Source organism: Panthera uncia, chromosome D1 (assembly GCF_023721935.1).
Source record: "Panthera uncia isolate 11264 chromosome D1, Puncia_PCG_1.0, whole genome shotgun sequence".
In the NCBI taxonomy this organism is placed as follows: Eukaryota; Metazoa; Chordata; class Mammalia; order Carnivora; family Felidae; genus Panthera; species Panthera uncia.
The window spans coordinates 110948738-110965326 of NC_064808.1; positions in this window are offsets into that span (position 1 = coordinate 110948738).

Genomic DNA, 16589 nt, shown 5'->3' on the forward strand with positions numbered 1-16589 from the left:
AGTATCATGTCATCTGTGAAGAGTGAAAGTTTAATCTCCTCTTGGCCGATTTGGTTGCCTTTTATTTCTTTGTGTTGTCTGATTGAAAAGGCTAAGACTTCCAATACTATGTTGAATAACAGTGGTGAGAGTGGACATCCCTGTCTTGTTCCTGACCTTAGAGGAAAGGTCTCAGTTTCTCCCCATTGAGGATGATATTAGCGTTGGGTTGTTCATATGTGGCTTTTATGATCTTGAGGTATGATCCTTCTATCCCTACTTTCTTGGGGCTTTTTATCAAGAAAGGATGCTGTATTTTGTCAAATGCTTTCTCTGCATCTATTGAGAGGATCATATGGTCCTTGTCCTTTCTTTTATTGATGTGATGAATTACGTTAATTGTTTTGCGGATATTGAACCAGCCCTGCATCCCAGGTATAAATCCCACTTGGTCGTGGTGAATAATTTTTTTAATGTATTGTTGGATCCAGTTGGATAATATCTTGTTGAGGATTTTTGCATCCATGTTCATCAGGGAAATTGGTCTATAATTCTCCTTTTTAGTGGGGTCTCTGTCTGGTTTTGGAATCAAGGTAATGCTGGCTCCATAGAAAGAGTTTGGAAGTTTTCCTTCCATTTGTATTTTTTGGAACAGTTTCAAAAGAATAGGTGTTAACTCTCCCTTAAATGTTTGGTAGAATTTCCCTGGAAAGCCATCAGGCCCTGGACTCTTGTTTCTTGGCAGATTTTTGATTACTAATTTGATTTCCTGACTGGTTTTGTGTCCATTCAAATTTTCTATTTCTTTCTGTTTCAGTTTTGGTAGTGTATATGTTTCTAGGAATTTGTCCATTTCTTCCACATTACCCATTTTATTGGCATATAATTGCTCACAATATTCTTTTATTGTTGTTTTTATTTCTGTTGTTTTGGTTGTGATCTCTCCTCTTTCATTCCTGAGTTTATTTATTTGGGTCCTTTCCTTTTTCTTCTTGATCAAACTGGCTAGTGGTTTATCAATTTTGTTAATTCTTTCAAAGAATCAGCTTCTGGTTTCATTGATCTGTTCTACTGTTTTGTTTTGTTTTGTTTGGTTTGGTTTTGACAGCATTAATTTCTGCTCTAATCTTTATTGTTTCCTGTCTTCTGCTGGATTTGGGTTTTATTTGCTACTCTTTTTCCAGCTCCTTAAGGTGTAAGGTTAGGTTGTGTATCTGTGATCTTTCTTCCTTCTTTAGGATGGCCTGGATTGCTAAATACTTTCCTCTTAGGACCGCCTTTGCTGTGAACCAGAGGTTTTGGGTTTTGATGTTATCATTTTCATTGACTTCCATATACTTTTTAATTTCCTCTTTAACTGCTTGGTTAGCCAATTCATTCTTTAGTAGGATGTTCGTCAGTCTCCAAGTATTTGTTACCTTTCCAAATTTCTTGTGGTTGATTTTGAGTTTCATAGTGTTGTGGTCTGAAAATATGCACGGTATGATCTCCATGTTTTTGTACTTACTTAGGGCTGATTTGTGTCCCAGTATATTCTGGTATATTCTGGAGAACGTTGCATGTGCACTGGAGAAGAATATATATTCTGCTGCTTTAGGATGAAATGTTCTGAATATATCTGCTTAGTCCATCTGGTCCAGTGTGTCATTCAAAGCCATTGTTTCCTTGTTGATTTTTTGATTAGATGACCTGTCCATTGCAGTGAGTGGGGTGTTGAAGTCTACTATGATGGTATTACTATCGATGAGTTTCTTTATGTTTGTGATTAATGGATTTATATATTTGGGTGCTCTCACATTTGGCACATAAATGCTTACAATTGTTGAGTCTTCTTGGTCTATAGACCCCTTGATTATGAAATAATTCCCTTCTGCATCTCTTGATACAGTCTTTATTTTAAAGTCTAAATTGTCTGATACAAGCATAGCTACTCTGGCTTTCTTTTGTTGACCATTAGCATGATAGATGGTTCTCCATCCCCTTACTTTCAATCTGAAGGTGTCTTTAGGTCTAAATTGGGTCTCTTGTAAACAGCATATCGATGGATCTTGTTTTCTTATCCATTATGTTATCCTATGTCTTTTGATTGGAGCATTGAGTCCATTGACATTTAGAGTACCGAAAGATACGAATTTATTGCCATTATGGTGCTTGTAGAGTTGGAGTTTCTGGTGGTGTTCTCTGGTCCTTTCTAATCTTTTGTTGCTTTTGGTATCTATCTATCTATCTATATCTATATCTATATCTATATCTATATCTATATCTATATCTACATCTATAACTATATCTATATCTATCTATATCTATATCTATATCTATATCATCTACATATATATCTATTTATATCTATCTTCATCTTTTCTCCCCTCAGAAAGTCCCCTTAAAATTTCCTGTAGGGCTGGTTTAGTGGTCACAAACTCCTTTAATTTTTGTTTGTCTGGGAAACTTTTTATCTCTCCTTCTATTTTGTATGACAGCCTTGCTGGATAAACAATTCTTGGCTGCATATTTTTCTGATTCAGCACACTGAATATATCCTGCCACTCCTTTGTGGCCTGCCAAGTTTCTGTGGATAGGTCTGCTGCAAACCTGATCTGTCTTCCCTTGTATGTTAGGGACTTTTTTTTTTTCCTTTGCTGCTTTCATAATTCTCTCCTTGCCTGAGTATTTTGTGAATTTGACTATGATATGCCTTGTTGATGGTCAGTTTTTGTTGAATCTAATGGGGGTCCTCTGTGCTTCCTGGATTTTGATGTCTGTGTCTTTCCCCAGGTAAGGAAAGTTTTCTGCTATGATTTGCTCACATAAGCCTTCTACCCCTATTTCTCTCTCTTCCTTCTCTGGGACCCCTATGATTCTGATGTTGTTCCTTTTTAATGAGTCACTGATTTCTTTAATTCTTAAATTGTGCTCTTTTGCCTTAATCTCCCTCTTTTTTTCTGCTTCATTTTTCTCTGTAAGTTTGTCCTCTATATCACTGATTCTCTGTTCTGCCTCATCCATCCTTGCCGCCGCTGCATCCATCTGTGATTGCTGCTCAGTTACAGCATTTTAAACTTCCTTCTGGCTATTTTTTACTTCTTTTATCTCTGCAGAAAGGGATTCTAATCTATTTTCAACTCCAGCTAGTATTCTTATTATCATGATTCTAAATTCTGGTTCAGACCTCTTGCTTGTATCTGTGTTGGTTAAATCCCTGGCTGTCGTTTCTTCATGCTCTTTCTTTTGGGGTGAATTCCTTTGTTTTGTCATTTTGAAGGGAGAAAAGGAATTAATGAAGTGAAAAAATTGAAGTTAAAAAAATAACATTAAAAAATATTAAAATTAAAAATTAAACACACACACACACACACACACACACACACACAAATCGAATAGATGATGCTACATCCTAGGTGTGTTTTGGTCTGTGTGTTGAATGTGTTTTGACAGGTTAGAGGGAAAAAAAGGGCGGAGAGAAAAGAAAAAAAAAGGAAATCGTTTAAGAATTTGAAAAAATGAATACACTGAAGTAGACTAAAATGTGATGATGGGGGTAAAATAGAGTTTGAAAAAATATACACAAAAGTAATGAATATAGTATAAAAATTAAAGAAAAGCATTTTTAATAAACATTAAAAATAAATCTGATTTTTTTTGTTTTCTGTATTTAAGAAAAAAACGAAAAAGAAAGAGTAAAAAAAAGGAAAAAAAAGAAAAGAAAAAAAGAAATCATTGGAAAATTTGAAAAAGTGAATACACTGTAGTAGACTAAAATAAAATGATGGGAGTAAGATAGAATTTGAAAAAATTTACATAAAAGTAAAAAATATAGCAACAAAAATTAAATAAAAATATTTTAAAAATAAATTGAAAGGAAAAATGAAGTTTTTCTCTTTCTGCATTCAAGAAAAGGAAAAGAAACAAAAGAGAGGAAAAAAAGAAAAAAAAAAGGAAATTGTTTGAAAATTTGAAAATGTGATTACACTGAAGTAAACTAAAATAAAATGTTGGAAGTAAAGTAGAAGTTGAAAAAATTTACACAAAAGTAAAACATTTGGAATAAAAATTAAAGACAGATATTTTTAATCAAAATTGAAAATACAAATGAATTTTTTCTCTTTCTGTATTCAAGAAAAAGAAAAGAATTGTAAAAGAGGAAAAGGAACAAGGAAAAAAAATGAAAAAAATTGAATAGATGAACCTGTTGACAGATTGTAGTAGGACTGAAATGGCCTCATTTTCCCCTAGAGGTCAGCCTATGTAGCTCTCTATAGTCCATAAATTAAGCCAGCGATGAGGCTTGTGTTCTTGAAGAGCGAAGTTGGCCCACTGGGTGGGGTTCAGTGTAACACCTCCGCTCTCCTCTAGATGGTGCTGGTAGCTTACTGGGGTGGATGGTTGCGTGCTTGTAGGTGCGTATGCGCATGTGTGGGAGCAGTGAAGACCCACCACCCAGGTACCCAGTCTGTTCTCCCAGATCAGCAATTGTGCACTGGTCCTCTATCTTCAGCTTTCATCCACTCCTTGCTTTTTCACTCTCCGTGATCAGGCTCCAGGCTGTACCTCTCTCCCAAGTTTTGTCTCAGATGCGGCTGTTTTCCCTGGCCCCTTACTTCCAAAGGACTGTGGCTTTGACCCTTCCGCACCTCTGCAGGAGGGTCTCACCGAGCAATGGCTGAATGAGCAATGGCTGAATATCGGCTGCACCCAGGAACGCCCACTGGACTCTGCTATTGCTGGTGCCCTGAGACTGTGGCCAGGCACCAGCCCACCCCAAAAAAGGATCATGAGACAGGGTAGTCTCAGTGTTTCAGGGACCATGGAAAATCACAACACACATCTGGCACCAGGCTTCACCTTTAACGACCTTCCCCCAGCACCAGCTAATGTGGCCACCTTCTGGGGCCTTCTGGGACCAGGTGGCTTCAACAGTCTCTACCAAGTGTCCTTCCAGCAGTGGAACTGCTTTTCCCCGCGTGGCCAGAGAAACTCCTGGACCTCGCTTTGTTCCTGGGGATTCGCCCTTCCCAACAGAGCAACACCAGGTGTCAAGCTGTGGAGTTGCAGCCTTTGTGCTCTCCTTGTTTACAGTCTTAATGTAATTTAAAACCCTCTCCTTTTTCCTTTCTCCCTTTTTAGTTTAGTCCCTGTGGCTGTTTCCAATTTTCTACTTTCTCTCTAGCTGCTTTTGGGGAGGGGTGCTTTTCCAATATGCTCCCTCTCTCCCCAGTCTCTATCCTCTCTCCACTTGCAAAAGGTGTTCCCTGACTTTCACAGCATCTCACTCCCCAATTTCAGCTCTCTGCACCATCTACCTGCTGAATTCTATGGTACATGTTGTGCAGATTGTTGTGTTAATCCTCCAGTCAGTTTTCTAGGTGTGTAAGATGGTTTAGTGTTGGTCTGGCTGCATTTCATGGATGCAAGACACACAAAAAGCTTCCATGTTGTTCTGCAATCTTGGCTCCTCTCTCATTCCCTCACTTTAAATCTTCAGGTGACTTTAGGTCCAAATAAGGCTTTGTAGGCAGCATCTAGATAAGTCTTGCTTTTTTGTTTGTTTGTTTGTTTGTTTCTTTTTTTTTCTTTTGTCCATTCTGACACCCTACCCAATGTCTTTTGATTGGAGCATTTAGTCCATTTACATTAAGAGTAATTATTGATAGGTATATATTTAGTGTCATTTTACTAGTCGTTTTGCCATTGTTTCTTGATGTTTTCTCTGATCATTTGTTGTCTATATAACTTTTGGTCTTTCATTTCCACTAAATGGGTACGATTTAAATACTCTTTTTTTTTTTACTGGTAGTGCATTTCTTTACTTATTTTTAATATTTCTTCTTTTTTAAATTTAAACCCAAGTTAGTTACCTTATAGTGGAATACAATTTCAGGAGTAGAATTTAGTGATCCAACAAGTACAAAGTATACCCAGTACTCATCCCAAGTGCCCCCCTAATGCCCAATACCCATTTAGCCCATACCCCTATTCAGTAATCCTCCAGGAACCCTGAGTTTGTTCTCTGTATTTAAGAGTCTTTTATCATTTGACTCCATGTTTGTATCTTATTTTTGCTTTCCTTTCACTATGTTCATGGGTTTTATTTCTTAAATTCCACAGATGAGAGAAATCATAGAATGTGTGTCTTTCTCTGACATATTTTGCTTAACATAATAGAGTCTGGTTCTATCCATGTTATTGCAAATAGCAAGATTTCATTCTTTTTGATTGCCGAGTAATACTTCACTGTATGATTATACCACATCTTCTTTATCCATTCATCAATCAATGGTCATTTGGGCTCTTTGCATAATTTAGCTGTTTTTGATAATGCTGCTGTAAACATTGGAGTGCATGTGGCACTTTGAATCAGCATTTGTGTATCCTTTGGATAAATTCCTTGTAGTGCAATTGCTGGGTCATTGTGTAGTTCTATTTTTAGTTTTTGTGATAAATCTCCATACTATTTTCCAGAGTGGCTACACCAGTTTGCATTCCCATCAGCATTGCAAAAGGGTTCCCTTTCTCTGCATCCTTGCCAATACCTGTCGTTTCCTGAGATGTTAATTTTAGCCATTCTGATAGGTGTGAGGGCGTATCTCATTGTGGTTTTGATTTGTATTTCAGTGATGACGAGTGAGGTTGAGCAACTTTCCATGTGTGACCAATCTGGATGTCATCTTTGTTAAAGTGACTTTTCACCTCTTTGCCCATTTCTTCACTGGATTATTTGGTTTTTTGGGTGTTGAGTTTGATAAATTCTTTATAGATTTTGGATACTAACCATTTATCTGATATGTCACTTGCAAATATCTTCTCCCATTCCATTCAGCTGCCTTTTAGATTTGCTGACTGTGTCCTCTGCTGTGCAGAAGCTTTTTATCTTGACGTCCCAATAGTTCATTTTTGTTTTTGTTTTCCATGCTTCTGGATACACAACAAGCAAGAAGTTGCTGCGGCCAGGATCAAACAGGTAGGTTTCCTGTTTTCTCTTCTAGGATTTTGATGGTTTCCTGTCTTACATTTAGATCTTTCATCCATTTTGAGGTTGTGTGTGTGTGTGTGTGTGTGTGTGTGTGTGTGTATGGTTTCAGAACATGGTCCAGGTTCATTCTTCTCACTGTCCAGTTTTCCTAGTACCATTTGCTGAAGAGATTCTTTTTTTTTCTATTGGATATTCTTTTCTGCTTTGTCAAAGAGTAGTCAGCCATATGTTTGAGGGTCCACTTGTGCATTCCCTATTCTGTTCCACTGATCTATGTGTCTGTTTTTGTGCCCATACCATACTGTCTTGATGATTACAGCTTTGTAATACACAATAAAGTCCAGAATTGTGATGTCTCCAGCTTTGTTTTTCTTTTTCAACATTACTTTGGCTATTTGGGGTCTTTTCTGGTTCCATACAAATTTTAGGATTGTTTGTTCTAGCTCTGTGAAGAATGCTGGTGTTATTTCATAGAGTTTGCATTGAATGTGTCACTTGCTTTGGGTAGTATTGACATTTTATCAATAGTTGTTCTTCCAATCCATGAGCATGGAATGTTTTTCTATTTTTTTGTGTCTTCTTCAATTTCTTTCATAGACATTTTGTTGTTTTTTCTTTTAATTTTTTTAATGTTTGTTTTTGAGAGAGAGAGAGAGAGAGAACGAGAGATAGATAGAGAGAGAGAGAGCACATAAGCAGGGGAGGGGCAGAGAGAGAGGGAGACACAGAATCTGAAACAGGCTCCAGGCTCCTAGCTGTCAGCACAGAGCCTGACATGGGGCTCGAACCCACAAACTGGGGAGTCATCACCTGAGCCAAAGTTGGCGCTTAACCGACTGAGCCACCCAGGCACCCCTCTATTGTTTTCAGTGTACTAGTCTTTTACCTTTTTGGTTAGGTTTATCCCTAGGTATTTTATGGTTTTCAGTGCAATTGTAAATGAGATCAATTCCTTGATTTCTCTTTCTACTGGTTAATTATTGGAGTATAGAAATGCAATCAAGTTCTGTATAGCGATTTATATCCTGAGGCTTTCCTGAATTCCTTTACGAGTTCTAGCAGTTTTTTGGTGGAGTCTTTTGGATTTTCCACGGAGAGTATCATGTCTGCAAGGAGAGAAATTTGACTCCTCCTTGCCAATTTGGACACCTTGTATTGCTTTTTGTTGTCTGATTGCTGAGTCTGGGACTTCCAACAGTATGTTGAATAACAGTGGTGAGAGTGGTCATGCCTGTCATGTTCCTAACTTTAGGGGGAAAGCTCTCAGTTTTTCCCCATTGAAAATGATATTAGCTGTGGGACTTTTGTTTCTGGACATTCTCATGTTGAGGCGCGATCCTTCTATCCCTCCTTTCATGAGGGTTTTTTTTTTTCATCAAGAAAGGATGCTCTATTTTGTCAAATGCTTTTTAAGCATCTATTGAGAGGATCATGTGGTTCTTATCCTTTCTTTTATCAATGTGTTGTATCCCATTAGTTGATTTGCAGACATTGAATCAGTTGTGCCTCCCAGTAATAAATCCCACCTTATTGTGGGGATTCATTCTTTTTATGTATTGTTGGATCCAATTTGCTACTTTTTGTTGACAATTTTTGGATCCAGGTTCATAAGGGAAATTGGTCTGTAGTTTTCCTTCTTAGTGGGTTCTTTGTCCAGTTTGGATTCAAGGCCATACTGGACTCATAGAATGCGTTTGGAAGTGTTCCTTCCATTTCTGTGGCCATGATCTTATCTTTTTTTTTCATTTGGAATGCATTCCTCTTGTCTTGGAATTTTGGCTGAGTATTTGCCTTCTCTGTGTTATAAAAGCTCATGATGTTACCTGCCTGTGAGATGAATGGCTTTATGAAGAGGAGGTCATCTAGTGTCCAGGGACTGGCCCATCAGGGAGTGTCTGTGGTGTGTGTTGCATGCACTGTTTTGTGTTCTGGCTGCAATATCCTTCAGGCCAGTTGTACGGGCAATGTATGGTCCTTGGCCAGAATGTGGTGAGTCTTATCTAGTTCTGCTCTCATCTGCTTGTTAAATGAGACTTGAAACGACTGCCACTAGAAGTGAAGCCCTGCACAACTGTCTGGACAAGAGAGGTGGTGTGGTCATGGGCTTCATTTGGTCTTCTGGGGAAGGGGCCAGCTCCATTGGGTCTGAGGCAACCTTGAATGACCTAGAAGGGCAGTCTCGCCAGAGCATAGGAAGGTGAGGTTGGTGTAAGCAGCGTAGGCAGCCAGTGTGGGAATTGCCTGGTTTCCAGCATTTGGCTGTATGTTCATGCTGGGGGAAGAGGAGGACAATGGTGCCACCCAGCTCCTCTGTCCTAGCTCCTTTGTCCCCTCATTGTGAACACTACCTCTCAGGGGTGCTCTCCACGATGAGTGTATAATCTCCCCACTGTGTGCCCAGGCGATGTACAGACCTCTGTTTCCATGCCATCTGCCTGCAAGTTGTTTGCTGCCTTCTCTTCAGGAGTAGGCCAGTGCCCTAATGCCTGTATCCCAGCCAAGCCTGCTAACCTTTGAAACTCCACATTCTCGGGGTGCCTGGATGGCTTGGTTAAGTGTCTGAGTCTTGATCCTGTCTCAGATCATGACCTCGTGGTCGTGGGATTCTCTCTTTCCCTCTTGTCCCACCCCTCCCTTGCCTGTGCTCTCTTTCTCTCTCTCTCTCTCTCTCTCAAAATAAATAAACTTAAAACAAATTTAGTGGCATGGAGTACCTTATTTAGGCAAGATTGCCTCCCTGAGGGGAATGGAAGAGGTCTATGAGTTAAATTTCCAACACTGACTAGGAAATTCTTTGCTGACTGGTTAAAGGTTACATTCCTGCATGAATGAAATTAGGTTTAGTGACATGGGGCCTTGTAAGGGTTAAATTGTACTGTAGGGCTAACGCTTAGCTTGAAAGATAACAACTGTTCTGACACTGAAGGTCAAAAGATAACAGCCTTGCTTTTACTCTTGTAAATCATACTTCATACTCTTGTGAATCAGGCTTTACCAATGAAGGAAACAAAACCTCAAAAAAGAGCGTCAGAGACAAGGTCAAAGAGATCCACTGGTTGCAACTTAGTGGCAGAAAGTCTAAAATAATCACCTCATTCGATAACTGTTTCTGACTCATCTGGCAACTGTTTTTCTGTTCTGTTCCCAGATAATGATAAAACGATGTGATCGGCTTTAAAAACTCTGTACCCCAGCTGTTCAGGGCCACACTCTTATCAAGAGTGTTGGTCCTGATCGGTCGGCCTTGCCTCTCATTGTAATAAATTTTGTTGCAACTGTCACTGGTGCCTGTAGCATTCTGTTTCAGGAGTTGTGTGGATGCAACAGCCTTAACATAAGTAACTCCATGATGGGCCTGTGATTTTTCTTAACATTCCAAACACAAATTTTGACACATCCATTTTTTTATTAAAAATATAGCCCTAAATAATATTTTAGCTATCTACTGCTGGCCCGGTGATCATATCCTGTAAACTGTGACCATCTCCTAATCATAGATGAAGATCAACTCTGTGGCTCTAAGATCTTTGTGGCTCTAAGTTACGTTGATGTATGTTACTAAGATCTTTGTGAGTCTAGGTTACTGCTGGCCTTTTGACGTTTTGACCCAGGGACCCCCAACCAGGTTGCTGAGCCATCACTTAGGCACAGAAGCACCCTTTCCAAGTCAGCTCTCCCTAAAGCGTTGTCTTTTCCTCTGGTACTTCTGAGTCTTACCCTTTTGCAGATCACATGCTATGATGGACATCACCTCATGCAAACATGTCAAAGTGGACCAGAGAAAGCTGCGTGCCTGTGACTGCCACTTCATGGTCACATCTTTTCCTTCTGAAACCCCTTGAACTCCCTATCGTTATTCCAGTCTTTGAATATCTCTTTGATTTGGAAATATTTGATACTCTTGTATTCCTGCCAAAAATATGCATGAAAATATTAAAGCAAGGATTCTTTACAATAAGTGAGCCAGTCACAATGATTCATCTGGCCGTGTGTATATTTTTATTTTTGACAATGTTCAGGCATGATGTGAAGTACATCCTGAAAATCTGAGTGTCATTCATTATCTAGGATAACCACCTTTATGAAAAGCCATTCAATGACATGCTCATTCAAGATCACAAAAAACACTTAATTTACATACCACATAATACAGTGGTATATACATACGTTATTATCTTAAAATATGTAAAGTAGATGTTTCTATGAAGTGTGTATCATGCATTCAGTTTTCTGTACCATGAATGCTATTATTTAAATTAAACAATAGTAAGAACAGTAAGAATAGGTACATATCCATCACTAGTAACTAATACTGGAACTAGTCATATAATATAATGTGTTGAAAATATAAAAACCATGATTACTAATAATCTTTTCATTCGTGATGGGTTTGTAGTTACCAGAAAAATTGGGAAGATATTATTGAGTCTCCACATACATCAGACTCTTTTCTGACTATTGATGTCGTATGAGTTGGTACATGATCACAATCAATATCCCAAAGAGATATGGTAGTATTAACTAAAGTTTATATTTGTATTCAGATTGCTTCGGTTTTAACCTCTTCTGTCCCAGACTCATCCCAGCTGGCACATTACAGTCATCCTGTCTCCTTAGGTTCCACTTGGCCATGACTGCTTTTAGATTTTCTATATTTTTCATAATCTGCAAAGTTTTGAGGGTATGTTTGTAGAATGTATTTTGTAGAATGATCCTTGGTTGGGATATGTCTAACGTTTGTTCAAATGCTTAGGCCAGAGTTACTGTGTTTTGGACCAGAAGATCCAGAGGCATAATGCCATTCATAATTATCACTTCACATAAAGGTTGTTTACTCAGAAGATTGGGGTCTTTTGTGATTCCGTACAAATTTTAGGACTGTTCTAGTTCTATGAAAAATGTTGTTGCTATTTTGATGGCGATTGCATTAATTGTGTCAGTTACTTTGGGAAGTATAGACATTTTTTTTTAATTTTTTTTTAATGCTTATTATTTATTTTTGAGACAGAGAGAGACAGAGCACTAATGGGGGAGGGTCAGAGAGAGGGAGACACAGAATCCGAAACAGGCTCCAGGCTCTGAGCAGTCAGCACAGAGCCCGACGCGGGGCCCGAACTCACATACCGCAAGATCGTGACCTGAGCCGAAGTCGGACGCTCAACCGACTGAGCCACCCAGGCGCCCTGGGAAGTATAGACATTTTAATGAAATTTGTACTTCAGATCCATGAGTATGGAATATCCTTCTATTTCTTTGTGTCATCTTGTATTTCTTTCATCACTGTTTTACAGTTTTCAGAGTATAAGTCGCTCACCACTTTGGTTAGATTTATTCATAGATACCTTATAATTTGGTGTACAACTGTAAATGGGACTGTTTTCTTAATTTCTCTTTCTACCACTTCATTATTGTTGTCTAGAATTGCAACAGATTTCTGTATAATGATTTTGTATCCTGTGACATTGCTGAATTCATTTATCAGTTCTAGCAGTTATTGGGTGGACTCTTTAGGGTTTTCTATATATAGTGTCATGTAATCTGCAAAGTGTGAAAGTATCACTTCCAGATTTGGATTTATTTTATTTTATTTTATTTTATTTTATTTTATTTTATTTTACTTTACTTTACTTTACTTTAGTTTCTTTTTGTTTCATTTCGTTTATCTGCTGGCTGTGGCTTGGACTTCCAGTAAATTGTTTATTAACAGTGGTTAGAGTAAACATCCTTGTCTTCTTCCTGACCTTACAGGAAAAGCTCTCAGATTTTCCCCATTAAGGTTGATTATAGCTGAGGGGTTTTCATAGAAAACATTTATTATATTGATGTATGTTCCCTGTAAACCTATTTAGGGGGTTCTAATCATGAATGGATGTTGTACTGTGTCAAATGCTTTTTTCTGCATGTATTTGAATGACAGTATGGTTCTTTTCTTTTAACGTTTATTAATTTTGAGAGAGACAGAGTGTGAGCAGGGGAGGGGCAGAGAGAGAGAGTGGGAGACACAGAATTTGATGGAGGCTCTTGGCTCTGAGCTTTGAGCACAGAGTCTGATGTGGGACTTGAACTTACTAATCATGGGGTCATGACCTGAGCTGATGTCGGCCTGTTAAAGGATTGAGCCATACAGGGGCCCCGATCGTATGGTTCTTATCCTTTCTCCTGTTGATATATTGTATCACATTGATTGATTTGCAAATATTGAACCATCCTTGCAGCTTGGGAACAAATCCCACTTAATTGTGGGATATATTTACAGTTGTTATATCTTCTTTTTGGACTGTACCCTTTACTGTTATATAGTGTCTTCCTCTGTCTCTTGTTTTGTAGTTTTTTTTAAAGTGTATTTTTTCTGATACAAGTATTGCTACTCCAGCTTTTGTTTTTTCATCCGTTCTTACACCCTACATATCTAGATTGGAGCATTAATTGCATTTACCTTCAAAGAAATGATTGATGTGTATGTATTGCCATTTTATTACCTGTTTTCTTGTGGTTTCTAATGATTTTCTCTGATCCTTTGTTGTCTGTCTTTCATGTTTTGCTTATTTTCTTTAGTGATAGTTTTGATTTCTTTATCTTTTCTTAGCATATTTATGGCTAGTTTTAGTATATGGTTACTGTTAGGTGTTTATATAACCTCTTCTGCATTTAGCAGTTTGTATTAAGTTGATGGTCATTTACCTTGGAACCCATTATTATCTCCTCCCTAGGTTTTTTGTAGATGTTATTATATTTCAAATCCATTTCTCTGAGTTCCTTAACAGATTTTTTACAGAAATATTCATTTTTTTTTACTTGATTTGTGTCTTCCACCTCTATACTGTCACTTTTAGTCTCTCCTTTCCACTCAAAGAGTCCCTCTTAATATATCTTGCAGGACTGGTTTAGTGGTACAAACACCTTTAGTTTTTGTTTGGGAAAGTTTGTGTCTCCTTCCATTCTGAATGGTAGCCTTGCTGTGTAGAGTATTCTTGGCTGCTGATTTTTCCATTCAGCACTTTGAATATGTGATGTTACTCATTTCTGGCTTGCCAAGTTTCTGTTCAGAAATCTGGTAGCTGGCCTTATGGGTCTTCCCTTCTAAGTTAAGGTCTCTTTTGTCTTGCTGCTTTTAAGAGTTTTTCTTTATTGTCACTGTAATTTGCAAGTTTGCTTATAATATGTCTGGGTGTTGGCCTGATTTTATTGATTTTGATGGGAGTTCTCTAGTCTCCTAGATGTGGATGTTTGTTTACCTCCCCCCATAGGGAAGTTTTCAGCTATTATTTTCTCAAATAAGTTTTCTGCCCCTTTTCTCTTTATTCTGGGACTCTTACAATATGAATATTATTATGTTTGCTGTAGTCACTGAGTTCCCTTAGTCTCATCTCACGTTGCAGAATTCTGTTGTCTCTCTTTGGTTCAGTGTGATTAATTTCCATTACTCAGTCTTCAAGGTCACTGGTTTGTTCCTCTGCTTCTTCTATCCCTCTGTTCATTCCAGAAAGCATGTTTCTCCTTTATTGTGTTATCAATGTGTACTGTGTTATTTCTTATCTCCCTCTTCTACTCATTTCGCAAATTCATTGAGTATCCTTATGATCATTGCCTTAAATTCTGTATCAGGTATATTGTATCTCTGTGGCTTAGATCTCTGGCTGTGGCTTTGACTAGGTCTTTCATTGTGGATAAACATCTGTGTGTGTCCATTTTGTCTGTCTCTCTGGCTCTATTTCTCTGTGTTAAAAAGTCAGCTGTGCCTTCTGCTCTTGAAACTAATGCTATTATGAAGAATAGGTCCTGGAGACCTCAGCAGTGCACGTCTCCATTTATAGGACCAGGACCTCCAGGAGGATATCATATGGGTATTGCTCAGTCCCTGATGTTGTGTCTGGTTTACCTTTCCTTTCAGTGCAGATGTCTGCACTGATTGTGTGCCTGTTGTGGGCTGTGCTTGCTCTCAGTCGTGTTAGTGGGACCCAGGCAGGCCAGCTGTGGGGTGGTATGCCCGCTGGGTAAGGTGGGATCAGGGCAGGAGTATTAGCAAAATTTCACAGGACTACTAGTCCTATGCCAGATTTCCCGATGTCCTTTGGTGGCTGGGTACTGTGGACCAGCAGTGGAAGCTAGGGGCTTGAGGATATCCACAGACCTTGTCTGTGCCTGGGGACAAGTGGCTGGGTGAGAGATGAGGGTGCCTGGATATGCACAGCTGGGTGAGGTTCAGATGTGCACAGCATGCTGTAGCATCTTGTTGGACAGGGTGCTCTTGTGGTTTTAAGAATGTTTGCACTGAGACCAGCAGGCTTGGTGTGGTGAGTCCCCCAGGAGCCCTTGGGACTGGCACACTTCTAACGGGTTAGGTAGCAAGTGTCTGTGCAGCCTCAGCCTCTGGTGGGTGCTTCTATGCTTATTCTGGGAGGCTGGGGGAGAAGAATGGTGACTGGGAGCTCCCTCATTGTTGGACAAGTCCTCCAAATACTTGAATCAGCATGAATACATCTGTCTCCTGTTGACTCGGTATTGTGTAAAATGCCATGTTTACGTTGCCTCCCTACACAGGCAAAGGCCTGGCTATCACTCATCCTCCTGGATCACCCAGCGCTGGGTCAGCTGACCTCCAATGCTCCAGGATGTAAACTCAAGGGAATTCAGCCCCTCTGGGTTTTAATGCCAAATGTTATGGAGATTAGTCTTCCCTGTGTCAGCTCCCTGGTGTGAGGGCTCACTTTCTCTGCCCCTTCTGCAGACAGCCAGCCTCCACCTTTCTGGCCCTCCTAAACTTTCTGACGCAGCTTCTCTCTATTTAGGTGTGGAGTTTGTTCTGCCAGTCTTTGGATCGCTCTCTGGTTCATGGACTTGAATGTGGATGTTATGTAGTTGAAAACATGGGACAGGGTGAGCTCAGGGTCCTCATACTCTGTTATTATTAATTTTTTATCATTTTGGAGTTTTGAGACATGGACAGACAGACTCATATCACACATGCACTTCAGGATTATAAAGGAACTTTCCCACATTTGCTTCTAGTATTTTATGTTTTGAAACTCTCTTTATTGAGGTATAATTTACATATGACAAATAGCCTCAAGTTAAAGGGTATAATTTGATGAGACATGAGGACACAGGACCATGGGTACAGCACCATGAAATCATATGGTTTCTCCCTAAACCTTCCATCATGATCCATTTGTGTCTAAAGCTAATGTTGCTTTTGAGGTAAGGTCTACTTTTTTTTCACGTCTTCAGATATTGTCCAGGTGTCTGAAAGCCTGCGTTGGGGTACCTCCTTTTCCAATAGTCTATATTTCCATAAGTATTGCATTCGGTCTACCTTTGGACTTCTTCTTTTCTTGTATCTCTCTGTATATTCACATACTTTTGTTGCACTACTTTAATGATGAGGCCTTCATCATTGCTTTAATTTTCACTAAATGGTATGAACTGAAGTTCCACTCATGACAGAAAGCACAGGTTTCCTGTGTTAGGTATTCAAGAGCAAGGCAGATATCCTGAGCACTTGAGCTGAGAATGTCACTCTGTCTTTTTGCCAGCCCTCTTCCCTTCCCTGCAAGACAAGAATCTCCTTTGGTTCACACAGAAATGTGGGTGAAGTCAGTAGAAAACATTCCCTTCTCTCCTCTTCCTTTTATCTCTCAAACTC